The sequence below is a fragment of the Esox lucius genome, chromosome 24 (genome assembly GCF_011004845.1).
Source record: "Esox lucius isolate fEsoLuc1 chromosome 24, fEsoLuc1.pri, whole genome shotgun sequence".
NCBI lineage: Eukaryota > Metazoa > Chordata > Actinopteri > Esociformes > Esocidae > Esox > Esox lucius.
This window is the reverse complement of record NC_047592.1, coordinates 25600354-25613482: the sequence shown is the minus strand read 5'-3', so window position 1 is coordinate 25613482 and position 13129 is coordinate 25600354. Positions and strand designations below refer to the sequence as shown.

Below are 13129 nucleotides of genomic sequence, written 5' to 3'. Positions count from 1 at the left end.
TGTTCTTTTCATATTGGACTAATTGTGATTTAGAATTTTCAAAGGATCTCTTTGTTGTTTCACTATCATAAGCTACAATCTCATGTTTTTGTGAGAGGGGAAGTTTGACTGGTAAAACATAATTAGGCTACATAAAAAGACAGTCAACAAGGCAACACGGGTTTAGAGGCAGTCTTCCTGTTAATTTGAAATAATGATGAGCCCATGAAAACACGTGGATTTCACAAACACTCTCTCTCACACACACACACACATACAGTACCTCATTTGGCACAGTACAAGCAAAGACAAAGGGGAGTGCCCTGGGTAAAAGAGACAAGAGCTCAGATAGATAACAATGCCCAATGCATTTTAAATGGAGGAAGTCAATGCATTTTCAGAGGAAGATTGAAATGCGTTTTCAATAGGGGGTAAATGTGTTAGCACTCTGTGAACAGATGACCAAGGGGGCCCATGGACATAGCAAGTAGGCTGGCTGTTAGAGCATTTGAACAAGTTTGCTAAATCAAATCCTGATCTGGCAAGGTGAAAAAATATGTTGTTCTATCCCTGAGCCAGGGAGTAGACTCTAATTGAACCACGGGTTGTTGCTGTACATGAGAATATGTTCTCAATTAATATGGTACAATTAGGATAAAAGTCCTGTCAAAACTGATGACTGACTTTTCCAGCTAAAGTAAATTGAAAACAACTGAACAGAGCTGTTGGATGGCATTCTTTCTGTCGTACTTGTGGTGTTTGAGGTCACTTTGACACAGAAAAAAATTCCAAAGCAAAACAAACTCTTTGCACTCTGTGCCTGGAGAAAATTCAGCTCAGATTATAGACACATAGGGTGTTTTATATTGTTGTTTGGCTACATTTCAAATTTCATGTGGGGTCTGAAAACAACTTCTGCTCCTAGAGACGTTGCACCTTGACCTGAACATGTTGCATTTCAGATCCTTGACAAATGTTTGGGGACAGAACCAGATCAGCAGAAAACAGTAAACAATTTCCAAGCCCAGCAGGGTGAGGCCTATATTTCATTCTCTCTCCCATTCAATTTAAAAGGCTTTATTGGCATGGAAACTATTTCTTCTGAAGTTGGTGGGGTGGGGGGAGCAGGAGGAGGCCCGGCCAAAGAATCAGCAGCTAAGTGGCTAATTGCTGGGGAGCCTCCCTCTGGAGGGGCGTAAGAGGCACTTGAGGGGCGAGGGAGCAAAGAAGGGATGAGAGGTAGTGGATGAGGAGTAGCCTGGCTCACTTGAGTGAGTCTTATGGGGGTTAACCAGGGGCGGTGGAAGGAGTGTCCAGTCAGGACGGGGGCATCAGTATCCAGCCTGACTATCTGCCATATCAGCTCTTTGGCCTGGTGTAGCTGGTTCATATAGCTCCTGCCTTGGTGCCTTGCATTTTGTTTTTGCCTCTAGGGCGCATGTTCCGTTTTCTGACCATTTTTGACCCTGGTTTTCCCTCTTAAAGGGCATTTCACTATAGCATAAACTTAATGTACCAGTTACTAATGTTGAAATTATACATTTGTGTCATTAATTATCTCCTTTTGAAATTGTTTTTAAGTTTGTTTCTGCTTGCAATGCAGCTTTTGTGGCTCAGGACGCAGTTTCAATTCATGAATATGGACAATGCTAATAATGCTAATTTCAGACTGGGACAGAAGTGAGTAATGGCTAGTTGCGGAAATGACTCTATGGCCTTTCAAGAACAAATCATTACAAGAATTTCAGCCAAATATGAGTCTAGGTCAAATGATCCCAAATTTCCATAGCAAATCTTTTTCAATAAGTGAGACTCAAATCAATGGAAATTTTAACTAGCCATATCTAAAAAGACTAGGCAATACCTTTGCGTCATATCCAGATATAGTTGGCCACAATACGAACATTAAAACACATTTGCCCATGCTTTCATAACTCTCCACTATATCTAGTTGTTATATGAAGGTGGGCACTCTTTCCTTTGTTGTACCAAATGTTCAGACAGCAAGTATCTGCATTCTTGTTTGTTAATACATTATACAGTAGAATGCTGAACACAGCTCTCAATAGTTGATTTCACAAATAACGTTTTCAGTAAGCATGGCTTACATCATTAGCCGTTATAGCAATAAATACCCACATGTAAAAAGTGCCGGCTATAAATGTTACTAGCCACGGATCACAGTAGTTCCTTTTTTAAACCTTGCCAAAATGAGCAGTAAATTCCCACTGCTTGTTTATCAAGAAGCAATGCACAAATCTATAGAATTTACTTACTCATTTGCTGCTTTTGACCTGTTAAAATGTTGTGGTCCAAATGCAATTACTAAATACATTCTTTAAGCCTTATTTTATTGCATTTTAGTGACAGGAAAATCCCAATTATATCCAGTTACCACTGTCTCTCAAATCCAGCTGACTCTGGTTCAAACATGTATGGTTTAATATCCCAATGTAAGATCCCTTCCAATAACAAATCCTTCTAATCATGATGACAAGCCATTGTGTTGCTCATTGTAAAGTTAGATAGCTAGCAGTATCCAGAATACAGTATCCAGTCTATTACAGGATGAACTTTGAAAGAATCCACTGAGTATGGGGGAGTAACTATGGCACAGCAGGGAGTAATCGCTTGTAGAGTTGCAGTGTTTTAGAAAAAGGAAAGATGCCGACACTTTGTACACTCATTAATATATCTGCTGATAAAAGACATTCGATTGATGCGTAATTGGTACAACATTTACTTAGTCTTAGCAAAATGAAACTAAACATGACTGTATTTGTTTTTCAGATCTCGCTCACTCAAAACACAGCGTGATTTAATACTGATCGTGTATTCTGATCGTATTATTATTTCAATGCACATTTTCCAACTCCAAACCATACAAATGCTCATTGGATTGAATCATTTTCAGGTGATATGTAATTGTGTAATGAGGGAGGGTGTGGCAACAGTGAATAACACCTTATATCAAGGTGTGCATAATTATTAGGCACCTTCATGGCCTCAGGTAAAATGGGCCAAAAAATAGATTTCACTGACACTGAAACTGATGTCTGAAACACTCTTGAAATAGCTAAACTATTGAGGCATGACCACAGGACACTCAAACGTTTTGTTGTGAATAGTCAACTGGGGTGCAACAAATGCTTGGAGAAGAAAAGACACAAATTAACTCTAAAATACTTGAGAAGAATTAAAGGTGAAGTTTCTAGGAACACATTATCCTTCAGTGCCACCATATCCCAGAACTGCAACCTACTTGGAGTGTCCAGAAGTACAAGGTGTCAAGTGCTCAGAGACATGGCCAAGGTCAAAAGGCTGAAAGAAGAACACCACTGATTAAGATTCACATGTTGAAGCATATAGATTGGGCAAAGAAATACCCAAATACATATTTTCAAAGGTTTTATGTACAGATGAAATGAGAGTGACTCTTGATGGACCCGATGGATGGGCCTGTGGTAATCACTGATGGACACAGGGCACCACTTCAAGTCAGGCATCAGCAAGGTAGAGGAGGGGTACTGATATGGGCTGCTATCATTAAGGATGAGGTAGTTGGACCTTTTTGGGTTGAAGATGGACTGAAACTCAACTCCCATACCTACTGCCAGTTTCTGGAAGATACTTTCTTCAAGCAGTGGTACAGGAAGATGTCCTCAGCATTCAAGAAGGCCATGTTCTTTATGGAGGACAATGCTCCATCACATGCATCCAAGTACTCCACTGCTTGGCTAACAAACAAGGGCCTCAAAGATGCCCAAATAATGACCTGACCCCATTCCTTACCTGACTGAACTTCTGCACCCTTCTCAAATGTGAGATTTACAGTCAGGGAAGACAATACACCTCTTTGAACAGGCTGTGGTTGCTGCTTCAGCAAAAGTTGATTGTAAACAGATCAAGAAACTGACAGACTGCATGGATTGATAGCTCATGGCAGTTATTGAAAAGAAGGGTGGCTATATCGGTCACTGAATATTTTTGAAAGGCCAGAAATGTTATTTAATTTAAATTAACTGTGAGAGATGGAATCTAAAACAAAAATCCAGAAAATCACATTGTATGATTTTTAAATAATTAATATGCATTTTATTGCATGACATAAGTATTTGATCACCTACCAACCAGTAAGAATTCCGGCTCTCACAGACCTGTTAGTTTTTCTTTAAGAAGCCCTCCTGTTCTCCACTCATTACCTGTATTAATTGCACCTGTTTGAACTCGTTACCTGTATAAAAGACACCTGTCCACACACTCAATCAAACAGACTTCAACCTCTCCACAATGGCCAAGACCAGAGAGCTGTGTAAGGACATCAGGGATAAAATTGTAGACCTGCACAAGGCTGGGATGGGCTACAGGACAATAGGCAAACAGCTTGGTGAGAAGGCAACAACTTGGCGCAATTATTATAAAATGGAAGAAGTTCAAGATGATGGTCAATCTCCCTCGGTCTGGGGCTCCATGCAAGATCTCACCTCGTGGGGCATCAATGATCATGAGGAAGGTGAGGGATCAGCCCAGAACTACACGGCAGGACCTGGTCAATGACCTGAAGAGAGCTGGGACCACAGACTCAAAGAAAACCATTAGTAACACACTATACCGTCATGGATTAAAACCCCTGCTCAAGACAGTGCATGTCCAGGCCTGTCTGAAGTTTGCCAATGATCATCTGGATGATTCAGAGGAGGAATGGGAGAAGGTCATGTGGTCTGATGAGACATAAATTGAGCTTTTTGGTCTAAACTCCACTTGCCGTGTTTGGAGGAAGAAGAAGGATGAGTACAACCCCAAGAACACCATCCCAACCGTGAAGCATGGAGGTGGAAACATCATTCTTTGGGGATGCTTTTCTGCAAAGGGGACAGGACGACTGCACCATATTGAGGGGAGGTTGGATGGGGCCATGTATTGCGAGATCTTGGCCAACAACCTCCTTCCCTCAGTAAGAGCATTGAAGATGGGTCGTGGCTGGGTCTTCCAGCATTGGAGGGAGCTGAAAGTCCGTATTGCCCAGCAACAGTCCCGAAACCTGAAGGATCTCAGGAAGGTCTGTATGGAGGAGTGGGCCAAAATCCCTGCTGCAGTGTGTGCAAAACTGGCCAAGAACTACAGGAAACGTATGATCTCTGTAATAGCAAACAAAGGTTTCTGTAGCAAATATTAAGTTCTGCTTTTCTGATATAAGAAATACTTATGTCATGCAATAAAATGCAAATTAATTACTTAAAAATCATACAATGTGATTTTCTGGATTTTTGTTTTAGATTCCGTCACTCACAGTTGAAGAGTACCTATGATAAAAATTACCGACTTCTACATGCTTTGTAAGTGGGAAACACTGCCGATTTTGCAGGTTATCAAATACTTGTTTTCCCCACTGTAAACAGGCAAATAATTATTTTAAGTGTATTTCATGTTTTGTTTCCAGCATAGATTTAGGTTCCAACAACTTTAAGGTTAAACATTTTTCTGTGTATATATCCTTTTACTGTTTTCTAAATTCATCTGAGGGCCACACAAAGAGGGGTGGGGGCCGCATGTGGCCCGTGGGCCGCTAGTTGCCCATGCATGGGTTAGAGGGTCTAATACATTTTGTATTTTGTTGTTATGGCTAGAAAACAATGACTCAAAAACGTTAGCTAATGTGAGGCAATTCAAGCATATCTCTGCGCTAATTAATGGGAGAAAATGCACGTTTATAGTTCATTTGCAATTGTAATTAATGGAGCTTGTAACAATAATTTGAAATACATCAGGGCTGGAAATTAAGTTTACATTTCGGAGTTTTAAATGCGGTGACTGAAGATTATGAGTCATCAGCCCTCGTATTGAGGCTCATAATCAGTCAGACAGACTCGCCTTAAAAATAAAGAGTCGGAATCTTTGCAAAGCCTCACCCCCTTGGTTACTGTAGCTACAACTGTATACTATTCTAATATCCTTGTCTCTGTACAAGCCCAAAACACGTCAATCATTTTATAATTAGTTTAGCGCCAAAACAGTAAGGGTCCATTCAGTAGACTGAACGTTTGCAACCTGTTAGGGTGTTTTATACATATTTGTCATGATCACTATTAAATACCACCAATAGCCTAGTAATATCACGTTCATTAGCTAACCAGCTGCCGTTAACGTTCATTGAATGTAAAGTAAACATTACATTATCCTGAATGCAGCCTAGGTTTTAGTGAATACAAACTTGGATATTTTTGGGTGACTTGCCGTTATAAAACTGTTCTCTCATTCTAAGTGATAATATAATATTGTGCAAAGACTAATTTAACATGAATACTGGAAAAATATATAGAAAACATCCATTTATAAACTACTATCTCTGTTCCTTACTCTGTAAATAGTTACAAACAGGGCTAGTAAAGTTTTAGCTGGGCTAGTGGACATTTTTGCCTACTAGCCCGGCTGGCTAGTGCCAAAAATCCTTAAGATCGACCCCTGCTTTGTAATAATATACTAACGACTTGACAGGCCTATGCATTAGGTTTTTTGCTGCTGTTATCACATTTCTGAATCTGAACGAGTAAAAGTATATATAGCCTAATTGTTTATACTAAAACGTTATTGAGGTTGTTAACTAAATATTTTTAATAAAACGTATAATTTATTGCATAACATATTACAATTATATATATTTTTCTATTAGGCCTACCTCTCTTTTTGACATGACCCCGCCTATTCGATAAAAAATGCTGAGGAATTATTGTTAGTGAAAATATTTATTTGCAAATAAATACATTTGATTTGATTACATCAACACGTTTGGGCAGAAGTGTCTAGGAAAGAGATTATGACCACAGGATTGTCCATAACTAGGTATTCATCTTTGCAAACTATTAAGCGACCACCACTTCAAACATATAATATAGTTGTCACATGGTATTCCTGTATGAATTATTGGATATGGTACAGTACAGTATGTATGAAACACCTGGATAACTAGTGTCTTTGACACTTCATGTGGTGTAATCCTCATAAAAAAAATCTAGGCTTTCTAAAATAGAATTTTTGGGCATCCTACCTTTCATTTAAGTTGCCATGGTGACCACTGCTCAACTATCTCATTTTCATTTAAGCTTTTTCCTCATGTTATCAACTGAATACCATTTTAAATAATAAGTAAATACATTGATTGTATTTATCTGAGCTCATCAATCTGTGACAGACTACCCGTTCTCTCTATTCTCTCTCACTCTCTCTCTACCTATTTTTAGATATTCTGCCGACTCACTGTCTGTTCAGATTATCTTGTGTTGGAAGGACACCCCATCTTAGAATTTCACAAATGCATATCTCAACAGTGAGTCAGGTTAATTCACTGCACAGTATGATAGGCTACATCATCAGCTTTTCTCTAAGCAGACTCTGTGCATTGTTGAGTAGATTGCTTTGTGAATGACCCATTCTATTGTGGTCCTGCAGTACTTAGCAGTAGGAGAGAGAATGTTTAGCTTGTGTGTTGCGGTCCCAGGCCCAGACTGTTAATGAGAATGTCTACGTCAGGGAAAACTGAAGAGAATCAGCCATTAAATAATTTTAGTCTGAACAGATAGTAAGACAGGGCCAGAAACATAATCATACTGATTCTAAAGAATTGTTCCTAGCAGAAAAGCTGAAATTAATTTTGTACATTTTAGTAATTTAGCAGACGTTGTTATCCAGAACAACTTGAAGGATCAATTAGGTTGAAATGTCTTTATAAAATGCATTCTTCAAATTGTCTGCCCAGGGATCTGAATTGCAGACCTTTTTACTACACATTTCCTACACTAGTCGATTCTCCGCACAACTTTGAGGACAATTTGGGAAGTCAGATCTGATCTGTCAGATGTAACCATATTTTTTTAAAGACTTAATTTGAATGAAACATGTCCAGTTGGTCTCCTTTCCTGTTGAATAAGGTAACCAGCTTGTGAAATAATACACTATTAGAAACTATGTGGCATGCATAGCATGGTATTTGTGTATGCAACAATTCACTACAGACTGTCAGAGTGCATTAGAACTCATTCATTCCCAGATGCCACTGTAGTCAGAAGCTGTAGAATGAGACATGCGATCTTAGTGATTGTATTAGCATCTCACCGGGGCTGGTATGTTGCTAGCTGATGTTATTGAGATATTATAGCATGGCTCGGCCACTACACTAAGGCCACTATTCAATAGAGTGGCTCGGTTTGCACTTTTTCATCCCTCGACTGACAAAGAATGTCCCAACAAAAGGCAGTTAATACCATTCAACACACATTTTTTAGAAAGCTCAATATGGAAGGGGAAAGAGAGAGTTTTCCTGGATTGGGTGGAGACAGGCAGGTTAACTGTAAGTCGCACAACTAAATGACTAAAATGTGGGAAAAAAAGGTTTTGATTGACATTTCTCTGGTGCAGACTGTTCCGGCACACACACACGAGCTGTCTCCCGTCTCACACACACCTGGCCTTACATACACATAACGGCTGAGGCATTCACTCATACTCAGCAATATTCACGCTCACGTTACCGTGGCGAGGATCGATAAAGTCGGCCGTTTCGCAGTTGACTAGGGATGTGTTAATATTTGCATGTGGGATCTCTGGTGGGATTATATATTGATCCGTCTGAGTCATTGATCCGCTGCAGAACCCCTGCTGTCAATCTCAGGCCTCAGACAGAAAAGAACCTGTTCACCCGGTCTACCTCCAACCTTGACTTTTTCTATTATGTGTATAAACTGTCTCTAAGAATGAATTTGTCATACAATGTATTTCCATGCCTCAGACTGTCCCGAAGTTGTTATGGACAGTGTATTTTCATGTGGGATATCAACAATTCAGTGTTATCCATAGTGAGAGTGATCATAGGATTCTGTTGGAGAGATGTTAATGAGTGAAGTATTTATCATTTAATTTTGAGTACATTTCTTTTGTTGATTCACATGGCTGTGATGCATGACTCCAAATACAAAGAGGACGTGAGGAGGTACTTGTGTGCTAGCATAAAGTTGAGAAGGTACTTGTGTGCTAGCATAAAGCTCAGAAGGTACTTGTGTGCTAGCATAAAGTTGAGTAGGTACTTGTGTGCTAGCATAAAGCTGAGAAGGTGTATGTGTGCTAGCGTAAAGCTGAGAAGGTACTGTGTGCTAGCATAAAGCTGAGAAGGTGCTTGTGTGCCAGCATAAAGCTGAGAAGGTGCTTGTGTGCTAGAATAAAGCTGAGAAGGTACTGTGTGCTAGCGTAAAGCTGAGAAGGTACTGTGTGCTAGCGTAAAGCTGAGAAGGTACTGTGTGCTAGCATAAAGCTGAGAAGGTGCTTGTGTGCTAGCATAAAGCTGAGAAGGTGTTTGTGTGCTAGCATAAAGCTGAGAAGGTGCTTGTGTGCTAGCATGAAGCTGAGAAGGTGCTTGTGTGCTAGCATAAAGCTGAGAAGGTGCTTGTGTGCTAGCATAAAGCTGAGAAGGTGCTTGTGTGCTAGCATAAAGCTGAGAAGGTGCTTGTGTGCTAGCATAAAGCTGAGAAGGTGCTTGTGTGCTAGCGTAAAGCTGAGAAGGTGCTTGTGTGCTAGCGTAAAGCTAAGAAGGTGCTTGTGTGCTAGCATAAAGCTGGCAGATGGTTGAAGCCACAAATAACTGTGACACCAGAAAGTGTCTGAAATAAGGTTACATGAGTGACATGAGATCAGAATACCCACCTTGAGTTATTACCCAACCATATGGAATAGGAATCCAATTAAGGCCATATTTATCTGAGTGCATATTTAGTGTCAATATGGCAAATGTAAGATATCTCAATCTGTAGCACCTTTGACCTTTGTCATATTCTTTATCACTATCAGGGCTGTGTGCTGTTGTTTAAGAGTGGGAGCATTATAGTCTTTGTGTGTGGGAGCGCTTAGTGTTTGTGAGGGAGTGCATAGTATATTTTAGGGAGTGCGTGGTGTTTGTGAGTGGGAGGGCATAGTATTTGTGAGTGGGAGGTCGTAGTGTTTGTGAGTGGGAGTGTGTTACCTCTGAGTGGGAGCACGTAGTGCATGTTCCTGTGAGAGGACTGTGAATGTTGGGGGATTGGTTGAGATTTCCTAGCTCCTTAACTGCCTTCCTTCCTGCCTTCTTTCGTCCTTGTCCCTGCCTTCTCAATGTACTCCTTAGAGAAGATAACTAAATATAACTGACAGAGAGACTAGAGAGACTAGAGAGAACGACTGAGGAAGCAAGAGAGGGGAGCAGAGTTACTGGGACAGAGAGAGAGAGTGATAGAGAAAGAGACCGCAAGATCCCTGCAATGTTCTGCTTCTTTCTACATCCTGCTCAATCTGAATAGTATCTGATTGCCTTAACAGTCTGTGGCGCGTCCGTCGAAGGGCAGAGTTACCAGGGATATCTTTTTTTCCTGTAGAGCTTTGAGCCTTTTCTTCCTCTCTGCCCAAACCTCTCCTGCTACAAACCCGTTTTATTTGCTGTTTATTCTCTGTTGATTTGAAATATCAGTGAACGACGAGCAGCACAATAATAATTATAGCTCTAGCTTTAGCTCCTTTTGCCTCCCTGTTCCAATTCCCCATTCCCATGCCTAAAGCTTGCTTACAGTCCAGTCCAGCCAATTCACCCAGCACCATACCCAAAGACTGGGGCCATATTATAGTCCAACCAGGAGGGTTCTGGTTCTAGATAGAGTCTGCTTGTGCTCAGCCCTAAACGTTCTAGCCCAACCTATCATGTGGCTGGTGTGCATGGATGACTTGTTGCGATTGTGCTGAGTGCAACATGTTTAATTGTCTCCGACGGACGAGGTCAGAGAAGGAAAGTAGGAGTGGGTTCACCCACTAACGCGCGTGCACACACACTCTTTCTGTCTCTATCACGCTGTCATTCAATTCTCTCTTTCTCTCTGAAATGAATAATAATGCACATAGTACCCTTACTTTTTATCATAGCATAATAAAAGTAATAAATTAGTTCATGATAATGAAGATTGTTTATAGGAAGCTTGTTAATTAGTGGTAATTGACAAAATGTGCCTAGTCATTCCAAACAAGACTGTAGTTGATTTACTTCTAAACAACTCTGTATAACTCAAGATGTAAATGCATTTCCCCAGGAATCTGATTGGGAGGAAATGGTTACTTGTCTGCTCTGGAGAATTATCATTATAATTGAATGCAGTGATGTTTTTTGTTATGCTATTAAGCTATTAAATTAGGTTATGTAATGTTGTACATTGTCACAAAACATGGGTGAATTATGTGTCTTGCTGTTGAGAGTCGGCATTTTCAAAATGGTATTAATCGGCACTAGCATAGACGTAAATAATCCATTAACCCCCGTGAAACTGATTGAGATCAATGTTTAGGCTTGTACTATGGCTGAAACAGCCAAAGTGGGAACAACATGACAACTGATGCCTTGTTTTCCTATGGTTTACCAAGTTGTTCCCAGTTTTTTTAGATTGACTGTTTGGTAATCGTTCACCTGACCTGTTTACCCCTCTGTTCCTAACACAAAGCCTTGCTGTCCTCCTCCCATGTCTCACGCAAGCTCTTTCATGCTCACACTGCTTCCCTCTCCCTTTTTGTTGCGCTCTTTTTCTCTTTCTGTGCCTTTCTCTCTCTGTCTTTCTGTTTCTTTCCCCTTTTCTCTCTCGCTCCCTCTTCTCTCTTCTATCTGTTTTTCTTCCCCTCTTTTTTTCCTCTATTCCCTTCTCTCTCTCCCCTTTTGTGTCATTTTGTACTGTATCTTCCCTTTCTCTCTGTTGCCCCTTCCTATTTATATCAAGCCAAAATGTGAAGACTTCAAAGGAAACCATGGAGATGCCTCCCCTCCCCTAAGAAGAGACAGAAATGCTAGTTGTTTTTCGTTCCCTGTCATTCCCTCAAGTCAGGTTAGTATTTTGCATAATTTGGTTTTAGGATTAGCACCTTGAAGTGCAGTCGTAATTCCATTTCTGTGTAATGACAATGGTACAATGGAGTCCCCAAAGCGTCAACATTCACATACACATCAAAGAATTTAGAGGGGGACGGGGATAGGAGGGGGAGGGGATTTTCAGAATTGTGGAATCAGTGCTGTCGATTGCAAATGCAAACTCTCTGCTAAACTGTTGTCGGTTCAGACTTGTGGTAGCAGTTGAAATGACAGAATCCCCTTTTTGATATAAAGGTATTTTGCATATTCAAGTATTATAATGTCCTTTTCATTCAAAGTTGTACACTCTTCCAATCTAAAAATGTGCATATTCATATTAAGCTGTCTGATTCATCAACCCCTGTGTTAGCTTAGCCGTGGCTACACCCCTGATTGTTAGTCATGATTCTCTCAGCAGGAGGGAGTACATTAACAGACTCCTGCCATGTCTCCTCCTGTAATAATGGCTATAATCAGTGAGGCTAGCTAGATGATTAGCATGCCATTCAGCTTGCATTAGCCTAGACTATGCAGACAGGTGTCACACAGTGGGTGGTTAGTGTATAGTAAGCTGACTGAATAAGCAGCTACTGTAGCTGCATAGGCTAGCTAGCTAATTAGCTAGTAGCTAAGCTAGAGTTAGCCTGGCGACATCTCGAAAGTAGCAGACTACAAGCCCTTTTCTCTCAGATTCTGATCTTAGGGTTTAACAGACTTACAAGCCCTGTCTCTCCCTATACGCGTACCCATCTGACCCAACTGTACTCATCCATCTTTATTAATTCAGAGGCTAGCTAGCTAATTAACCAAAAAATTAGTCTAGTGAACTCAAGACTTGAACAGGCTGTTGTCACAGTGGGTGGTTAGGAGAGGATGATGTTGATAGCATAAACTATGGGTCTTTTACACATTCCTACAGGGAGGCACCAACAGGATGAAGGAAGGGAGGGAGGGAACGCAGTTAATACCTCTTAGTCATCCTTCTGTTCACCTCCCTTAATCCCCGCTCCCCCTCTATCTTTCCTTACGGCCTGCCCCTTATCCTTTACTGTCACTTCACCCTACCCTGTCTCTGTTAAACATACCCTCCCCCCACACCCTTTTGGCCAAAGAGTGTGTGCAGTGTCAAACTAAATTGAAAAAGGACGATGACAGCACTTAGTTCATTCACACAGGGTGTGTAGAGGAGTGCCACCTACGGGGCGGTAGGTAACACTATTGACCAGCCAGGTAACAATCACACAGACCTTG

The 13129-nt window shown here is 40.7% G+C and overlaps 1 protein-coding gene across 3 annotated transcripts in view; it reads left to right on the top strand.

Moving 5' to 3' along the window:
- The window catches only part of zgc:109889 (WH2 domain-containing protein), a 35784-nt gene that overhangs the window by 2966 nt on the left and 19689 nt on the right, over positions 1-13129 (top strand). Inside the window, exon 1 of one of the 3 annotated variants that reach the window (XM_029117238.2) lies at positions 11634-11855. The exons of the other annotated variants lie outside the window; for them this stretch is intronic. The gene's annotated coding sequence lies outside the window, so the exon portion shown is untranslated. Of the gene's footprint in view, positions 1-11633; positions 11856-13129 lie in introns of those variants that run through there. 3 annotated transcript variants of the gene reach the window in all.